The 20,158-nt window shown below is 41.0% G+C and overlaps 1 long non-coding RNA gene across 2 annotated transcripts; it reads right to left on the reverse strand.

Annotated features, from left to right (window-relative positions):
* Positions 1-283: 283 nt before the first annotated feature.
* LOC112947688 lies at positions 284-18,680 on the reverse strand. 2 transcript variants are annotated; one of them, XR_003249465.1, is made up of 5 exons: positions 18,620-18,680; positions 13,549-13,705; positions 13,223-13,359; positions 6,724-6,854; positions 284-548 (listed from the first exon to the last, which is right to left on the reverse strand). It is a non-coding gene; the product is annotated as an uncharacterized LOC112947688 (long non-coding RNA). The 2 variants fall into 2 exon arrangements; XR_003249464.1 differs by lacking the exon at positions 284-548 and having other exon boundaries at positions 6,056-6,854.
* Positions 18,681-20,158: the final 1,478 nt, after the last annotated feature.

Below are 20,158 nucleotides of genomic sequence, written 5' to 3' on the forward strand. Positions count from 1 at the left end.
CATTTGCACTTACACTGTGTTGCTTTCATTACAAAAATAGAAATTTGTGTCCTAAGTGCTGTTACATTACTAATGCTAAATATTTAATTCCCTGGGGTTCTAATTATGGTTGAGCACTGGCAACACTGATTCTACTTTTTAATAACAACTGTAAAAGCAATTTGAGCATTTTTCAATTAATTAAATACATAGTGTACGAGTAACCTCTTGTCATTTTGCCCTCCAGGACCTGAGCTAATTTGTGTGGAATAAAATGTTTTGAAAATTAACTGATATGCTAGTCTGATCATTGTTCTTCTATTAAATTATAGTCTGCCAAACGAGTGTGTTGTAATAGTTACATACAATACAGTTTCCTTATTTATGRAAGTGCAGTGGTTTTTTGAAAAAAAGTTCTACAACACATTTTTAGAGACCATGCTTATGAGGCCTAATTAGCAGGAAGGAGACGAGCTGTGTACACGATCAGACTTACAGCCAAGTGGACTTCAACTATGAACAGCAAAGCCTCTCCAAGTCTTTCAGATGTCATTTTTGCCTTTTCACAGCTGAAATGAAAAGTATTAATTAGATAGCTTTCTCTTGCATAAACTTACAGATTAGTTAGTAGTTACACTTACATAAACAACTCATAATATTAAAAAAMCAGGCAGTTTCTAAACTAATTTTCTGGTTTTCAACTTGCAGAACCAAATATGAAAAGGTTACCAGAACATGAGCTTGCTGGAATATGTTAGAAGATAAAGAATAAATACCTGGCTTACCTACACAGACATTCAGGCATAAGAAAAACTACATTGCATTTGTACCAGAATGCAAAAACTAAAAAGTACATCTTCAGGTTATACTGTACAATATTCTACAAAAACAAAACAAATGTGCACTTCATATATCCCTATAAGGGAAACTAACTTGTTTTCCTCCCTTTGCACATTAAATGTAATGCAAAAAAAAAGTCTTCTGTGAGGTAACAAAGAACTGCAAAATTAAGGAAATCCACATTTATATTTCTAACTGATGAATAATATTCTTTCAGCATGTGTTTTAACAATGTGCTTTATTATATCTTGAAGCACGCAATACTAACTCAAACTTAATGCCTGAAAGGCATTATGGTTTAAATAGAATGGTTTAAATATCCCAGAATATAGGTGCGAAGGTATAAATGTTTGATAAGTGAACAGTGTGACAACTTTCTAACCGAAATCATACAAAATATAGATGATGCATAACTGGGAGGTAAAGAGACAGTCAGAGTGCATTGCCAAGAATTTAACACTAACAAAGCATTTCAGAAAGATAAAAAATGTACTTCACAGAGATACAATGGCTTTTCCAAGTTGTCTGTAATTCAACTATTGCTAAATAAAAAGGAGACTTTGGAGAGAGGAAAAAATACATCTCCAACTACTGTGATATTATTAAGGAAGATAGTTGTACTTTAGACTGGGAGCATCCACAGAAGAACTAGCACTGCTTCAATACCTCTCCTCCCTGGTCCAGCTCCTGTACCCAGCTCATTCCTGCCAGCCCCTTTGCTCCCTGGAGGGGATATGGGATCAAAACTTCCATGGACTTGGCACCACTTGGGTGCAGGGGAGGTGGGGCTGTTTCTGATAGTGTTAGTTAGGCTCTGGGGTTACTCAAAGGAGTTACAGCAGAGGAATCYGGCCCTCTGATATTTTGCACAATTACTTGCTCGTTCAGCAAAGTACTTTGCGCCTATATCTAGAGAAAGCCTGAACACTGATAACGCTGTGTATTTAATTGCGTGTGGCTCTGATCATTCACTTCTTACTAAAACCACAGCAGCCTGGTGCACTTGGCAAAGTTCACCATGCCACGGGCCTTCTAARCAAGTAGCTACATATAAGTGAGGTAAAGAAAATGTTCTGAGGCTGAAACTCCCATGTTTGCYAAGTCTGGCTTAAACACATTATCACTATAACTTTAAAATAGAAATATGAATTGCTAACAGCAGAAACAAACTAATAGCACATCTGTTGCAATACGCTGAAAAAGGAGACAAAAGGAAAAATCTCACGTTACTAAAAATCACAGTATTAGAAACTAAATTTGGTAAACTTCTTAAGGAAATTCATTTATAATGTGTTTTGTCATCATGTGTGGCAGTTAAATACCTATTTTTTCCCCCACAAATTGCAAAGTGTTAGGCATGCACTGCATTCCTTATCTAAAAGGAAACTAAGTCTGCAGCAGAGATTAATGCACTCAACTCAGACGCTAAAAGCTGCTACAGGATTTTCATTGCAGGTGAAGAAAAAAGGAGAAAGTGAAGTACAGATTTCTGCTGGTACAAAGCAAATTAAGATTCTCAGTAGCATTAAGATTTTTTTTCAAAAAGATACTAAAGAGAATATACAACTACTGACAAATAAAAGTCTTAGACATTTATGTATAGATATGTGTATATGTAACATATGCACACAGAAAATATGAAGGACACGAGCAATATATTGCAATTATTGGCCTCTTCCTAAAGACAGATTTAACTGTAAAAAAGTTATCTTTACTACTATTAAAAGCTCTCTCAGTATCCCTAGGTGTCTGACTGCAATAAAACCTGAATACATTCTGCTCACATACCGAGTTTTAAGGAACATGCAGCATGTGTCAACTTCAATAAAAGTGGTGCATTTCTTTAATTACCTCATTCACCCAGGAGCTGCTTTAACGAAGTCTTTTTCTGAACTTGTAAAAATGTAAAATACAAAAAAATCAGTCATCTATGTGCTCTAACTACTCAGCATCTAACAATAATGGATATACTGAATAAAACCGTGAATCACGCTGAGCCCATAATTCTCAGTGACTGACCATAAAGCCCTAACAGTCYGCATTAAGCTTTTAGAACTCTGATTCTAATCCATCGTAAACAAAGAAATAAGAATCACAAGTATTTTTAACATGCGAAACACCAGTGCACATTTTTACATCACTTTTCTGCTTTTTCTGAATCACCATTTTCTCCACATCCAATGGATATTTCTGCACGAAAACAGGCAAGAACATGCAATTAAATATATATTATCTTTAAACATACAAGTTAATTATACCTGGTATTTTGAACTCTGTTGATAACATACTGAGTTCAGGAGAATACATAATATCCAGGCTAACCAAAAACAAAAGGTGCCCAAGATTCACAAATCTAAGCGCAAATAACCCCTCCCTTTCTCCAAACACTTATACCCCCAAGTCTTTTCATGATACAGAAGAGCCAAGTTCATCTCCTCAGGCTATAAGGAACTTAGAAACATAAATGATTTGCACACATTTATTTCAACCTTGGTGACAGMACAGCAACAAAAAGCCCATTAAAAAGAAAAAAGGAAGAATAACCGGATGCGATCAACTTGCAATTTTTTATTTTTGGTGACACGCCTGTGAATGGATGCCAGCAAACTAATCTTAGTAGAGAACAAACCTAATTTATGCACAGCGGGTTGCTGTCAGATTATTTTAAACCAAATAATTATTTCTAGCAACAAGACAACATTAGACTTTATAGAAATATAAAGACATTTGCTCTGAAAAAAATTCATCTGGTAGTGGATTAATTCAGGAGTAAGTAATGGAGAAGGCTAAGTTGAGAGCCTACAGAAATATGTATTTTGCATGATATTCACAGAGCTTGGGGGCTTCTACTGGACATCTGCAAAAAAAGGCAAAAGCATCAGAAATTTTTCCAAAGCCTTTCCACCTAGAACATTTGAATTATCCAGCTGACCTCAGGCTCTTGTTGAAAAGAAGTGGTGTAAGAGCAAAAGCTGAAGAAAGGACACCTGGATGAACAAACAAAACCCACCTAAAGACAATGAAACATCCCAGTGTTCCAAACAAAGCAGCCAGGTGAATAAGGATCTCGGAAAAAACATGATGCTGGAAAGCAGGAAACTTGCTGAATTTGTAGTTATGTGACTACTCTCCCACTCCAGCCCTTTTATTTATTTATTTACTCCCTCCCTTAATCAAGGGCAAGTAACTTTTCATAGCTTCTCAGTGGAAGCTGCTCCTCTGCAAAGGTGCTTGTTAACCTATTGATACCTTCCTCTAGAAGCCAGAAAAAYCTCCAAGATCATCTAGACTGACCCCGAGGCGGTAACGAAAGCCACAGATCCAGGCAGAATTCCTGTACCTCAGCCAGCCTTTTGTTCAAGCATGTACCTCTATAAAAACACTCCAAAATCCAAGAGCAAGTGATAGAAAATCTACTATTCCCTTTCTAAAAATTTTGATGATTCATTATTCTTACTAAAAGTTTGCATCTCAGAGTTTAACATTAGCCAGTTATCTCCATATGTTATCAACACATCATATTTCCTCAAATACTTTGCTATGTCTGCAGTATGAAAACAGCCACGTGAAATCAATTGTCATATTATAGCYGTAAAGATTGTTTTAAGAAATGAGCTATATTTTGCTCAACCATCTTTGAATTAAAGTCCTAGGAGCTAGGAAGTACACACTACCAATTAAGARGGTAAATTATGTTTTGTCCAACATATTTCTGGACAAAATACATAAAAAATCATGTACTTAAAGTACATTATAAATGCTTGGGATCTTGTTATATTCAGGCAGAACACAGTAAACAGTGCAGAGCCAGGAAGTCTAGTTGAAACCAACATATTTGCAGAATTTATAAGAAAAAAAAAGCCTACTGGAGAACTATATTGTTTTCTTTTTACTGCTATATAAATAGCATGACAGTCTCAAGTATACTACCTGATYACTTTAAGTGCTCAGAAGTAAAGCTTTGGTCATCGGCATAACATAGCTGTGCCAGTGTCCTGTATAAGGAAGGAGTTATTTTGCCATACTGGTTTAATTATATATTTATAGCTATATATATAGTATTACTAAATATGTGTTATTATTATATACAGGCACTTGGGTCAGCAAAAAAAAGCCAGTTGCAAAATCAAGCATCTCAATATGTGTTTTAACATGAATCCTACAATAATTTACATTAAGATAACAGGGTTATATGAATTATGGGCTGCCTCAAAATGCTGTGGCTGGTCTCCTCCCAATCAAACRCAGCTGGAGATGTCCAAGCAGCCCTTTGGATGAGGCATTTCATTTTCACACCGTCAGTACCCTGAGCCCGGCAATGCTGCCAAGAGCTCAGGAGCGGCTGGACAGCAAGATGCCACGAGAGAACAGAGCTCTCGGAACAGCAGCCGCTCCCCGTTTCACCTTAAACTTGCACACACTGAACCAGTGGCAAGTTGAGGATTTTGGAAACTATGTGGTTGGCATTCTCCCTCCTTGAACTATGCACACACCAAGCACTACACTGCAAGCATAGGCTAGCAAAAGAATCTGAGTCAGAAGCCTAACACTTTCTAGTAGAGAGCATTAGAGAGCCAAGTTAACTCAATGCCTGCCTGGAAAACAATACATTTGTGTRATCTGCAACAGGATCTACACTTTCGTGCATGACTCCAAATTTCTCTGTAAGCCTCAGACCTAAGAATCTCCGTACCCCATCTCTTTTTGCCACAGCTCTTGAGGCCCAGAGGCATTTAGGAGAGAGCAGGCATGGGCTCTGCTCCGAGAGCACTAAGGTAGGGCAGTGCAGCCAAGAACAGCTGAGCTGCCAGGTGAAACTGCCCTTCTGCAAATCAGCACTTTAGGGCTATCCCTTTCACAGCACTTCCTTTCTGGATGTACTATGTTATTTTCCTCCCTCCAGGTATGCCACCTGGGCAGCTGCCTCAATATTCCCTGCCTTTTTGTCAGAGCAAGCTACCAGTTAACTAATATTTGGTAACAGGACAGGCATGGCCTGTGTGAAATCAGGGTGTGCTCACAGAAACAGTTCAGGCTGCTTTCCCACTGGGCAAGGCTCCCCAAAAGAAGGCATCAAGTCCCCCTTCTTGAACCAGGAAGGTTGCTGACCAAGGAGGCTCGCTCTCTCTCTCTCTCTCTCTCTCTCTCTCTCACACTTCCTCCGAAGTTAATCCCAGGGGTTTAAAGCAGACTTGCAAAGAAAACATAAATCTGAAGTTCCTCTAAAATGCAACTCCAAGAACACATTAGTTCCACTAATTCAATGTCTAAGCCAGATGCAACAGGGCCGATTCTAGTTGAAGAGATGGTGCAAAGAGCTAATAACTCTTAATTTGGCATGGCACAACACTCCCAACAGTTTCTCTCCCTCCAGTAATTAGTCTTGGCAAGGTACACGGTCAAAAATCACTGCACCAGAAGACACTTTCCGTTGGAAAAAGAAAAAAAGCAAAGCACCTTTCTTTGTAATGGTGTCATTCTGAAGACTGAAGAAGCTTTCACTAACAGGAGAAAGCTATGCCGATCAAAACAGGAAGAGGACAAAACCCCATTCATTCTTATTTGTTTAAGAATTACTGAAAAGAAACATTTTTGCGGGAGGCTAAGGCAACAGTAATTTAGAAAATAATCAATTGAGTGTTCTAAGAATAACTGCTCTATTGAATAAAATAACTTTGGAAAGAAACTTCTCACATGGCATTCAATAGACATTCAAACAAATGAGTAAAGCATGCAAGTTCAATTACGTAAAAATACAGACTTTCCAGAGGTTTACCATAGTGACAACATCATCTAGAAAGATTACAATAGCTCTTTGTAGCCTAAAATTGTCAGTTTTATTTTACAAAGACTACTTCCAAAAAGCATCTAGGCATGACAATTGAGTTTTAAGAAAAAAACAACCTGTCATTTGATAAACAATGAAATTAGCTGTCATTAGAACCACTTAAGCGCTCCTCCTTCCTCTTATCCTTCTCATCTCGGCAGTAACTGATAAGAAGATTTCAGGGAGGCTCAGGCATTGATGGCAGGATCTAGAAAAGAAACAATTTTGCATACAGTTATCATTCCCATTCACAGCTCCTAGTTATTGTATTTCACTAACTTGCACTTAATTAGCTTCCTTCTGCCACTGACATGAACACAATGGACAATCTACTCCATACAAATCACCACTCACTGCTGCAATTACACTTTATACCATGAAAATATTGTAGTGGTTGCATCCTGCCACATTAACAGTGCGTACAAAGGTAGCATTAATGCRGTCCTATTACCTACTAACTATGGATTGTAGCGCATTAGCCAGTAGGAATTAGACATTACTCATTACTGGGCAGTTAATTACTTAATACACTAAGTTGCATGTATGCAAGTATCATTGAACTTACAATTGTTTCTCTCACTTCTAGAAATTATAGTCATCTACAGAAATGAATGCAGGAACAGATGCAACAGTTATGACAGAATTAGGAAATTAGGGAAAAGGAGAACTAGCACAGGACATTTTCCCCAATCAAATTAACCAAAATTTTGTCTGGCTAAGCAAGCCATTTCTCTGCAAAGATCACTTGGATTATCAAAGACCAACCTGGACCTGGCATAGCCAGACTAACTCTAGTGCATCCCCGGAAGACTCCGTGCACGACAATCCCACATCTAAGTGCAGAGTGATTAATTGCATTCCCACATCAAAGCTATCGTGGCACTCCTCCATCATGACAGATTTCTAGTTGGCTTCAATATTTTTCATCTTGCACATGCCAGGTTCCTCACACCAAGATGGCTTTAGTGGCAGCTGAGCTTCTAAATACCAGGTAACATTTTAATGCAGATAATTTTTACATTGATTTCTTCCACCTTCCTCTACACTATGAAGCGACTTAGTCGCTGCATTGACTATACTTCCTTCCACTGCATGGCAGCAGAATGTCTATTAGTGTGCCAAAAGTAAGGATCTTCATCTAGGCACAATGTTAGTTGTCTTTTTAGTTAGCAACTCGCAACCTTTTTCATGCCAAGGATTGTGGGGATGGAGCATATGGTGCTTCGAAGGGATATCAAAATAAATATGACAGGTCAGTGCAATCATCATATCAAATGAATTCAAATGATGCCATATCTAAAATGGAATGTGAGCACATAATAAAGATTCAAATGACAAAAAACATACCCTTTATCCCTCTCTGAATTATTTATGAACTCTGCAACTCCAGCTGTTGCCACCAGCCCAAGGACATTACTTCATTTTGGGAATGACACTTCACATTAAAAAATAAGTTTAAAAGAAAAAGGACACAGTGGACCTTCCTTCAAAGGAAGGGGAAAGCATAATGCCTCCTTTCTCAGCATTTAGAAAAGGAAAATAATTAACAAGTTAGCTTTCCTTTCTCAATTTACTCCCACAATTCTGGGACAATGCAGCATTCAGGCATAAAGTCAACCACACACTTAACCCCTCTCATTTGGCAGACTCTAGAACACCTTGGATGCTCTACATGCTCATCTAGGTTTATCTCCTTCTAGGCAGTTCAGTGTTATCAAGTGCCCACCATACCAAGCACTGCAACATAACACTACCCAGCTTTTAGTCTATATAATGCAATGCTCCCTAGAACACATTCCCACACCCCCTGAACAAGTCCTCAGGTGCTTCTTTCTTGCTGTCCCCTTAAACTTCAGCAGCTCTAACGTTAAAAGAAGACTTAGAAATAAGCATTAGAGCTTCCAAGGCACCATCACCGGAGGTACCTGGCGTCACCCACAGTCATTTGCTAGCTTTTCCGGAGGTCAACGACACGGCATTTGCCTTTAATGCCAATGGGTAGTTCGGGACTGAACCTGTGCCATGTAAACAGCCATTTAACGAGCAAATTCATCTTGGGACAACACAGCAGAGCAACAGACATGACTTGTCTCACAATTGAGACAAGCTGGTGGCGTTCAAGTAGAGCCCACTTCTGTTTAGGTCTTGACAGCACCTCCAGTAGTATCCGCTTTTGTTCAGCGTGGTACCAGGTTGCTCATGCAGTGCTATCCAGGAAAGGGAGATGTGGTTAAGGGCAAATCAAGGTTTGCTTTTGTTCTGCATCAGAACTGGCAGCCAGCCCCAAATAACCTCCCTGCTACTGCAGGGAAGCTACCAAGAGGAGCCCTGTCCTTCCCACCTCCTGCTCTTTGCCAAAGAGACAAAGGTGCAGAAACAAAGAACAGTCACAGAACTTGGGATGTGTAAAATAGCACTGAGCTGTGTCATGTCACCAGTTGACCCTTAATCTCCCAGAGCCCCAAATTCTCCTGTTGCCAGTGCTGTTTCTAGAGCTCAGGCTACTACTCCCCTGTTAATGATTCTCCAGTACTTTGGAAATCCCAGGTTTTACGCACAAACCCTCACAAACTAACAGATGCACATCACATTATTCTGCAAATTAACAAATTAGAAATGCTAGCATATCTCACATTCCAGGGTTGCAATTTAACCGGCAGTGCCACAGGCTCTCGAGTGCCTCCTGAAATACTTGTCAGCCATACTCAAGGAACGATATTTGGAAAAAAATCACCCATGTACCAATTGGAAAAACCTCTTTTCAAAGATTTTCACAAGCTTCAGTGCTATTGAAGATGGTCTTTGTGCTGCTTAAACACATTCACCAACTATTTGGGTTATGAGACTTCTTTGTCATTGATGCATTATGCACAAACTCTCAAACTATCTTTGTTCACATCTGAACTACACAGCCATTTATACCCAGTGCCTTTACAGACCTTTCCAACATCACACARTGTGTTCAAATACAAATTAGAAATTGATCTTTCCAGATTTTTTAATGTTTAATATTTTAATGTTAAAAATTGTACCTCAACATGCTTTTTAATCTAATCCCAACACTAAACGATTGAAGTACATCCATATTAATCTATTATATGCTTTGCCACACCACACCTATGCCACTGCATAAATTACTGTAATTTAAATGAATTACTGCTTGAAAATTCTCATTTGGTAAGAAACATGCAGTGTTACGAGGCACCAGAAAGAAAAATGTGCACTACAGTAACTAAGTTTTATAACACAGTATATCTCAGTTCTCATAAACCAGCTATTCTAAATTGTTAAAGGACAAGAATATTAGACCGATCGTATAAAACACACATCAAAATGTCCAAGAAGTCAATAATAAGAAATTAAATCTACAGTTTATTTAGATACATTTCCATGCTCATATATGCAGAATCCACTTGAAAAATGCCCTTATTCCGGCTGAAGAATATTATTGCAAAAGACATCAACACCAATAGTAATTCTAGCTTTGCCCTGGATGGCTGGCATTTTTCTCTTCAATGAACAGATCTGCTGAAAGGCACAGGAGAAAAGGATCTTGAAAAAAATAAAAGGAAATTCTTTTGTTACCTTATGCTACATATTACTCCTGCTCAAGGATGACTTGTTTAAGACCGCATATTTTCACTACCTAACAGTAAAGAATGAAAAGCTTCTTGCTACAAGCTAAAAAGAAAGACTTTACCATGCTCCTTGAAGAGCTCATTTTCACATTACTCAGGCTTCATTATGCTGAATCAATATTCGTTTAGTCACTGGGGTTATTGACATATTTTAAAATAAAAGTATACCCTTCAGCTACTGCACTCATTACGGGTAATTTGTCTTGTCAGGGAGCAGGGAATATTATCCCAGTCTTTCAGGGGCTGACAGCCCATGGAAATACCTCCCCTTGGTTACAACTGTAAATAATTTTAAGGTAAAATATTGAAAAATCAATGACTGTTTCCTGCAATCTGTCACAAACAAATCAATCATAATCTGCACAGTCAGAGAGTATGATTTGAAGGAGATGAGAGCAGATGTAATTCTTGGCTGAAATCTCTCATTTCAAAATCACTTCACATAATGGTGTCATCATTTAAACACTTAGCAGTCACTGCAACTGCCACTCAGAACATCCAGTTGGACAAAACCACAAGGAAGAGGAGGAGAAATGCCACTGCTGCTATGAAAACAAACATGTTACTTAAATAGTTACAGCCCTGGCAAATTTCACAGGTAGAACAAAATCTTAAACCTTTTGCGTAGAGACGAGTGTAGTTGTTATTTCTCAACAGGAGATCCTCTGTATCCTAACCTCTCAAAACGCTACGTGTGTTAAAATGAAGCTAGGCTTAAGAAAAGGGATGCTATAATACTTTTAGAAATAGTATTAATACCAAGTATTTCAGTTTCATTCACCCCAAACTACTCATAGCAGAATGAGTGCATCAAATTCTCAAAAGATTAAGAAAGGAAAAAATAATCTGAAGTACCTTTGTCTTTAAGAGCAATAGATTTCAATGCTTCTTTGTCCTCTAGATATTACATTTCGCATCTAATTTTCATTAAGCACATACCGACTCAACTTTAGTGTAGGTAACCACAGCAGAGTGGAAATCAAACCCTACATAAATTAACTGAAAATATTTAACTCCTACTCAGAGATCAACTGCTGTTTATGGAATTCAGTTTGTACAGAGGATTAATTTACACATAAAGAATTAACTACCATGCAATGAAAGTGTTATAAACAAATCTTTGTAATTGGGAATATTTTTTGTAAAAACAAATCTTCTTAGAGTTGCACTAACACTTGAACTGAAATTATGTACTCCTTTGTCCCGCTGCTTCACCCTAGACTCCATTTCCACCCATATCACTTTGACACACCTACATGCATATTAGGATAAAAAAAAGGCAGCACCGAGAACCTAAACTCATATTCCTCGCACAAGCAAAATTCCCCACTTCTGTTGGAGAGTTTCACTTTGGAGTCTATGACTTCAGCTCCCCATCTTTAATATGTTATCACTCATTTTGAGTTATCACCCATTTTGATCACATAAACTCTCTCTCATTTCTGAGTATCTTGCAACTGTAAAACAAAAAAAGGCAACCAAGATAGTTATTTTCACTTCACCTGCAGAAGAGTATTACACCTTCTCCTTAACAGGTTTTTAAACAAAAGAAKAGTGTATATTTTAAACCTAATTAAGCACCTCCAAGGTTAGTGGTGCTTTCAAGTAGAATTTAAGTCTATCTTCTAAATGAAAGCCACTTATCTCTAAGAAAACCCTTCACTGATACATATCAAAACCACTCTTTGCAGCAGCTGGAGAGATTCTCTGCTTAGCAAAGCAAACTATTATAAAAAGTAAAGTGGAAATAGCTCAGAAAAAAAACCAAAACAGCCACTGTCTTAGAGACTACCCAAGTGCAGGAAAACAACGATCATCTGAAGTGAATCCACTTATTCTGGGGAAAGGCCACTCTTGAAAAAGGGAAAAAGGCCAGGGAAGGAACCTCTGAAAACCAAGAGCAGTTCCCAGGACTGAGTCACAGCAACACACTGTGGAAGACTGTTCATTTTCTCTGGATGAGATCTAGGATGAAGCTATCAGAAGGACAGGCTCAGGTTGATCAGCTCTTTTAAGTCTTTTCCGTGGCCCAATGACACTCATGAGAAGACCCTGCCTAGCACATCAAGCCATTCGGGGAGGGAAGCAGTGTGCCACACTGAACACATCAGCACCTTTCCCCAGTACCATTCCCCTGAGCAAGGTTGTTATTTCTTRTGACAGTCACCCAATTAGATGGGTCAAGAATCACAGAAGATCAGAGAGATCCATTCATCTTGCACGCTGGTTCTCCTACTTGTGAAAAACTAGGATGACTACCCTTCCCCTCCATTGTTGGGCACTTAATAAATGTTAATACTAATTAAGTCAGTCACCCAGTCACATCACCCAGACAATACTGTCAGATCTTTCCTTGCAATATTTGAGAATTATTTGGCCCAGGAGGGAGCTCCCACAAATCCCAAATGGGAAGAGACACACAAATTCCATCTCTGGGAGCAAGAGGTCACAGAGGGCTGCACCGCAGCAGACACTGCACAAATGCTCCCCAGCGAAGGAAGCCTTGAGAAGAAAGAGCAACATATGCTGCAGCACCACAGATGTTATGGAGATTTCATGGGTCAGCACCACGAGTGCTTCTTTCTGCTGGACAATGCATTAAGATGCTATAATAGCTAAAAGACCTGTGAAGGACACAATAGAAGTCCTCTTGGATAAGAATTACTTTAATTTCTTGAAAAGGTATTTTATTAAATATGCCTTTCTCAATTCATAAAACTGCTATCTGAAAGGACAGGAAGCAGCTCTACAAAAAAGCTAGTATTACTTCCCTTTAGTACCYACCTTCTTGATTTACTGCTCTCGCATAATGTTGATTTTAATCACCAGTATATGTTCGTTTATTAAATGAAGCTCTACATGGTCAACGAACAAGAACAATAAAACAGTGCTCTTGTGCAGTATTACTGGTAATATCACTGTATTAGTAATACTCTACCTAATGAGGTTTATAGAGGTCCTCATGTTTGGACTTTATGCAAGGAAGAAGGCACCTCTGAAATAGCTCTTGCTTCCCAAGCCCGTTCTTCCCTTCTTCAGCATTGCCTATGCCACACTCAGTGAGCAGAGTCTCAGCTGGAGAGAGGAAAAGAAAAAGAACATGCTCAAAATTTTCTTAATACAAACAAGACTATAGCTAATGCACCTGGAAATAATATTTCTGCATTTTGTAAGAGGCAGAGCCCAGCACCACAAAGAAAAATAGCAGCTACCACCTCTGTAATGCCTTAATGGATCATAACATACACAAAACAAATTATTTACCTTTAGCTTTGAGCAGGGATAAGAATGGCAAGCTGAAATACACATTCCAGTTTCAAATGGTGTCTACTCCTGTACTCAGGCAGGCTTGCTCAGATGGACTGCTRGGTTCATTTTCTTCATTGCAGAGCTCATCTCTTCTTCTCTTAGTTGCATTCTCCTAAGGTGAAAGATGGAAACATGAAGAAGGCAATGAATGGTAAGATAAAACTTGTCACTAACCAGGACCTCAAATTTGTCTGACACACATGGATTGAACACGTATGGAACCATACATGGACTGAACAATACATACTCCAGCTTCTTCACTTATTTTTCTGGCTTGTTAAATCCCACACTTAATACTATTTTACACTGGATGATYTTAATTCTGTATTTTCTAAAAGACACACCATAAGGAAGTGCACAAGGAAACCAAACATCTGGAATATGGAAATTTAACATCATTTTACTCATGAATAAGTACCATACAAATTGTAACGCTTAGCTTTTGCTCAGAAGAACAGCAGTCTAATAAAGTGCAAGTACGGGCAATAACTTAAATCTGAACATTTCAGAGAAACTGAAAGGATTCTAGTTAGGCAAAGAGAGGCAAGAAATTGCATGAACTAATCTAGGTCATATGACATGCCAGAAATGGCATGAGGGAAAAAATGCATGATTCAAAACTCTTAGGGTCCCTTTCCTGCCATCGAATCTTTCCCACATGCTTCTCAGTCATCTCTCAGACAGTTGCCTGGACTAGTTTAATATAAGTCTTACTTGCAGACACAGTAACTTAGAGAATAATGGCTCAAGTTTAACTGAAGTAAGAAATTAAGTGTTGGAATAAACTTAAGAAAAAGTAAAAAGGAAGCAAAAAAATATTAAAAGCAAATTTTCAAGCCTAGGCTCTCCTCAGCTGCCTTCTTCCCAAAAACATGTCCATGCAACTTGAAGCATGCAGAAGCCTAAGGAGACTATGGATGTCCCAGTACAACAAAGTCAGCATAAAAAACTAGTTCTTCACCATTATTATTAAAAAAAGAAACTGCAGGCATCTCTTTGAAAATGACAAAACATTCCTAATAAAAGCATTAAGCAAGTTTTATAGCTGCGTATTATCCAACAAGACCAGTAACAAACACCACTGTAGCGTTATTTAGTGAAACTCCAATACACAGAGTCACAACCTCAGTTTTATTTATCATGCGGGTTAAAATGCTAGTCCTTGGCTTTACAGTAGCTGTTTTCCCYTAGCACACTGCCATCTGGAAATTGATACTTGCTTATGGCGTATGAAAGAAGATCTTGGTTASCTAATACAGCTTAATTGAAAACAGGAGACCTGAATATTACACCGTGCATTATTCTATATAAAATTAAATATGAAGGKCATAAAAAGTTTTGTGAAGGCAAGCAGAAAATATTTCAGAGGCTAACTCTATATTCTTGATTTGTGATAAAAAATGTTTAGGAAATACTACGGGGAGAAAAAAAAGAAGTATATGCTTATCTAAAGAAAAGGTTGGAACTCTGTGCTGGGAAAGGGCAATCCATGAAGATGCATCTTCTTGGGGGAGAGTATAAGAGAATGAACTCCCACRTTTGTTGGCAGAGTGGAATTTGTGTTATGATCATCTGGGTCCATCTTGACCAGCCCCACTAGTTGTCTTTTGTAAAACAATGATATATTAGAACAACAAATAAAGAGTGGGGCTCTATGCAGGCATTCACTTTAATCTGCAGGAAGCTGCTTCATGAATTGTTTGTAGCTGAATTACCATATTAAGGGCCAGAAGCTAGAAAGCTTTGATATTAATAAAAGCAAGGAATTATGAACCATTAAAAAGAATTCTTTAGATGTGGAACTCGAAAGGCTCCCTGGCCTTGAATTTCTCATTACAGAGGTAATGCTGAACTATTGCAAAAACAGGTCATTAGGACTGCAAATATATCCTGGGATGTGTTATATGTGAAGCTAAGTTAGATAAATTACAAGCGCTTTTGAAGATGCTGCTGCTATTAAGTCAGCCATCCCTAACACTCGCAGAGCAAGGCAGACACCGGCTCCAGCAGCTTCCATCCAAGAGCAGCACCTGCAGTTGAACTGCACAAACAGAACCTGCCTTGGCACTGACAGCAACACACACACACACACACACATCCCATAGGACGGCACAGGGAGCCACAAGTGCCCCTCTCACTGCAGTGCCCTCTGCTCATTTTATGTAAAAAAACCCACTTATTTAGACATAAGAGATTGTTGGGGGATTTGCTTTGGATTTCCCCCCCACACACTCGATTAACCTAGTTTCTGCATATGCCCATGGAACTTTAAGTGAAATAAACCCTCAAGTCATTTTTAATCTAGTCCATATCATGGCAACAAATTCGGGCAAATAGCACCAGTTAAGTGAAAGGAACTTTCAAGGGAAGCTACATACAGTTTTGGTTCTCCCAAGATACTATCAAGATCACTTTTATGTTGAATACAGTAATTGTATGCTTAAGGTTGCCAGTTGCACTTCTTTGTATGATTTTTTTCCATGTGCTAAATCTATTTAAAAAAATAAGGTTTTTTTCAGTATAGAAAGAATGATTTTGCATACAGACACTTGCTGAGAAAAATAAGACAAAAATCTAATTTAGCTACTAATACATAACTGCTGGATATAGAAAAGGCAGAAGCTCTACTGGATGTCTGAGTTAACACCTAAACCTTAAACCTCATGCACAGAAACAGCACAGACGAGAAGATTTTTGGACAATAACTGCAGGCAATAGAAATAACAGAGCAATTAAGAACTTCACAGAACTCCTCTGTGGAAACATTCACCTGTTACAAGGACCCCTTAACACTGGCTCCCCCGCTGCAAATACCAACCTGTAACTCAGCAGCTTGTTTTAGGTGCCAACAGCAATATATAGAAGAGCAAACACTCGCATGTAAATGCCCCAAAGTTTCCTGGGAATGCTCCTGCCAATATTTTGGGGGCACAGCTTTATTGTTTAGCTAATAACATACTCATTTAAAAATTAGAAGAATTTTTCTAATCCCCCACCCACACACACATACTCATACACAAAATAGGTTTACTTCCAGGTTATTATAAAGGTGAAGACAGAAAAATATTTTCTCTTTTCCCTTCATGCTTAATGGAAAAAAAAAAATCAGTTAATAGGCATTAAACACCTACGCATTTGTTTTCTTTTAGTAGTGTGCATTGTTAATGTTTTCAAAGGCATTACAAAAAGAAAAAAAAAGTAGCTACTTTAAGTAGCCTTTAAGTAAGCCTTTAAGTAGCTGCTCACATACTTTCTGCTACAAAGTATTTTAGTTTAGTATTTGTTAATAGCAGCTAGCTTGCAAAAGAACAGAGGGCATGAGGGAGGGGGAAAGTGTAAGAAAAGAGAAAAAAAATCCTTCAAGTCCTATATGTACCTCTCTAACACGTTCACAAATTGAAGAGGGGAAAGAATTACTCAGCAAGTGCCTAAGGTCAAGCATTGTGATAAAGAAATATCAAAAGTGTTCTGAGAAAACAGTCTCTTTCTCATCTACCCCGAAGGAAAAAAAAAGAAAAGAAAAAATGATCTCCTAACACATCTCCCTTCATAATTCATGCCGAAAGATGACATTTTCTCAGGATCTTAATTAAGATAATGATGAACACCTGTGTCGGCATTCTTTGGCAAGACAGCGTTATCCATCATAATCTTTTAAGTACACTCAAAAAAAAAACAGAACAACAAAATCGTATGACAGAACCAATCTGTTGCCTTTCCTCGCACTAGTTTTGTATCTCAGGCACACACAGGAACAATTAGATCCTTAAAGACTGCAATAAAAGTAGGATCGTTAGATTTTAAAGTTTCAACACAGTAGCTATTAAAGTAATTAAAGCAGATCATATCCAAGACACCTATGTTTAACTTCACCCACTATAAGTCACCTGCACCCACACCACTTGCAGCTAGAAACTATCAATGTCTGCACTTCGAAAATGCCATTTTTGCTCTAATTTAAGATCTAATCTTAAATTCTGCTCTCCCCCTCCCCTTAATCCTCCCTCCGCACGGCTCCTTCCCAGCAGGAAAATATTCCCAGCCGATCCCTATTATACATTCATGCACTATTTTATTAAGCTATTTTACAGTGCACCACATATGTTTGCACATCCCAAATGAAATCATGCAAATGAAACCAGGGCAGAAAAACAAACAGGCAAGTTCAAATATTGCTACATTTGGGGTCACCGCATTTTGTGCCGTCACCTCGAATCCAAGTTTCCCTCGCGCCGGGCGGAAATCCTATTGGAGCCAGGCTACTAAAGTAAGCAAAGACCATTTTAAAATAAGCTTTGCAGGATCTGCCCTTCAGACTGACAGCTATTTAAAAAAAAAAAAAAAAAGCGATTTTTAATTATTTATACAGCTCAATTTAAACTCGCGAGCCTTGATTTAAATAGAACGACAAGTGCAGAGCGAGCCTGTAAGTCCTGCCCACCGTTAAGACAGATCTGAACGTTAAATGTTTATTCTAGGGCATGAACAGTTTATTCGCTTCTTTCTTAGATTCCAAGAAATAATGATAAAAACATACAAGGCATGGGATCTTAAGCTCAGCCTGCAGTTACATCAGCTCCCTGGCATCCGAAACGCAGATAACAACATATCCATTCCTCCAAACGGTCCTACCTTCAGTAAATATAAGGAAAAGCAACAAATGTATCCGCAAAGCCCCGCATTTGTTAATAATAATAAAAAAAGGCAGAACTACATAAAGAAGGAAAAGAGCGTCTTAAAAAGAGGTTATTGCCGTTTGGCTAACGGGGGAGAGAGAGAGAAGCCCGGCAAAGCAGATTAATCTGAGATTAATTTCACATTTTTCACGTGCTCCCACCAGCGGTAAGAGCCGCGGCGCCTCGCTCAGCGGAGCCATCAACGCGCAAATAAAGCAGAAAAATAGAGACATCCTCAAGAAACGAGCCTCGAATTTGACGCAGAGCGGAGCTGACAGCCACGGCAGCCCAGGATAAACTTCGATTATGTGGGGAACGATCCCGCTCYTCGGCGGGGACCGGGCACTTACCTGGCGGCGGCGCCGTCCCGAGGAGCCGTTGGGCCCGCGGGCGGGGCGGCAACGGTCGCGAGCAGCCGTTAGCGGCCGTTGGGCCGCGGGGAGGGGGGCGCGGGAGCCGGCTCAAAACTGAGCCGAGGGCACACCGGTGTGGAGCCGGCGCGCAAGCGAGCGCGGGGAGCGCCCCCGCGGCTCCGCRCGCCGCGAGGGGAAAAATAAAAACGTAGGGGGGGGGAAAACGGGCAGGGGGAGGCGCCGCTCGCCCTCCGCGGGGCTCGGGCGCCGTAAGGCAGCGCCGTCGCGGCGGCCGCCGAGCACGGGACGGGTGTGGGGGAGAGGGGGGGCCGGAGCGCGCGGCCGCCCAAGCGCCAGGGGGCGCCCGAGCGGGCGGGGCAGCGGGGACGCGCGGCCGCCCCGCGGCTGCCCGGGCCCGGCCCGGCCCAACGCGCCCGCGCCGTCACCGCCGGGCCGTCCCGCAGCGCCGCCGCCCGCCCCGCTCCCGGCCGCGCAGCCACAGCACCGCGCACCACCGCCCCACTTTACACCCCCCCGCCATGACGGACACACCCGGCGGCCAATGGGATGAGAGGCACGCCCGTCGATGTCGAGCGTGCAGCCAATGGCGTGCGAGAAGGGGCGGGGCCAGCCGCGGGGGGTGCTGGGTAATGTAGTACGGCGCCCCCCCCGCAGCACCGCCTCCGGGGGGGCGTGAGGCGGGGGCGGGATGAGAGCCCTCCCGCGGGTGGGGGGGGGGCACAGCGGTTTTGCCCCTTTTCCAGGGTATTTTGCTGCCTCTCGGCCTGGGGGGAGCCGCTGGGCTGCAGCCCGCACCCAGCCGCACGCGCGTGGCAAAGAAAAAGTAATCAAAAAAAGAAAGAATTAAAAAAAAAAAAAAAAAACCACCCACAATTTTAAAATGGACGTGAGAGGCGGTCGCGCACCTTGCGCGCTCGGTCCCCGTGCCGATCCCCGGTCCCGTCCCCGCCGCGGGGAATGGGGGTTGTATCCCTRTCGGTTCCTGTTCCTGGTGGGAAACAGATCCGGGGGGATCAGAGGCGATTACATCGCGGAGCGGCGGGATTTGCCCGCGCTCATATGGTTTTAATCGGCTTTCGCCTCCACCCTCTTAGGAGTGCGGAGCCGGCGGGGGGAGAAGGGGGGTACCTGGGTTATTATTTAGATTCGCCACTAAAGCCCCGTTTCTGCGCGGTTTCTTCCCAAGATCTCGCCCGAAGGCTCCGGGAAAGGCCGAAGGCGGCGGCGCTGGCGGCAGGATGGGGCCGGACCCAATCCCAGACCCAGATCCCGCTCGCGATCCGCCGACGGGACCCGCAACAGGTCCGGCCCAAGCACCGCTCCCCTCCCCGCGCTACAAATCCTCACGTTTCAGTTWAAAAAGTGGGGGGAAAAAAAATAAAGAACGAAAGAAAGACGATTGAGCCCGGCGGAGCGCCCGCTGGGCCGCACGGCAGCGCACCCGGCCCGGCGGCCGCGGGTGGCCGATAAACGCCATCAAACGGCGTTGGCCGCGGACGGGCGCGCGCTGCGGCG

This window comes from Nothoprocta perdicaria, unplaced genomic scaffold (genome assembly GCF_003342845.1).
Source record: "Nothoprocta perdicaria isolate Ctin4 unplaced genomic scaffold, notPer1 scaffold_242, whole genome shotgun sequence".
In the NCBI taxonomy this organism is placed as follows: domain Eukaryota; kingdom Metazoa; phylum Chordata; class Aves; order Tinamiformes; family Tinamidae; genus Nothoprocta; species Nothoprocta perdicaria.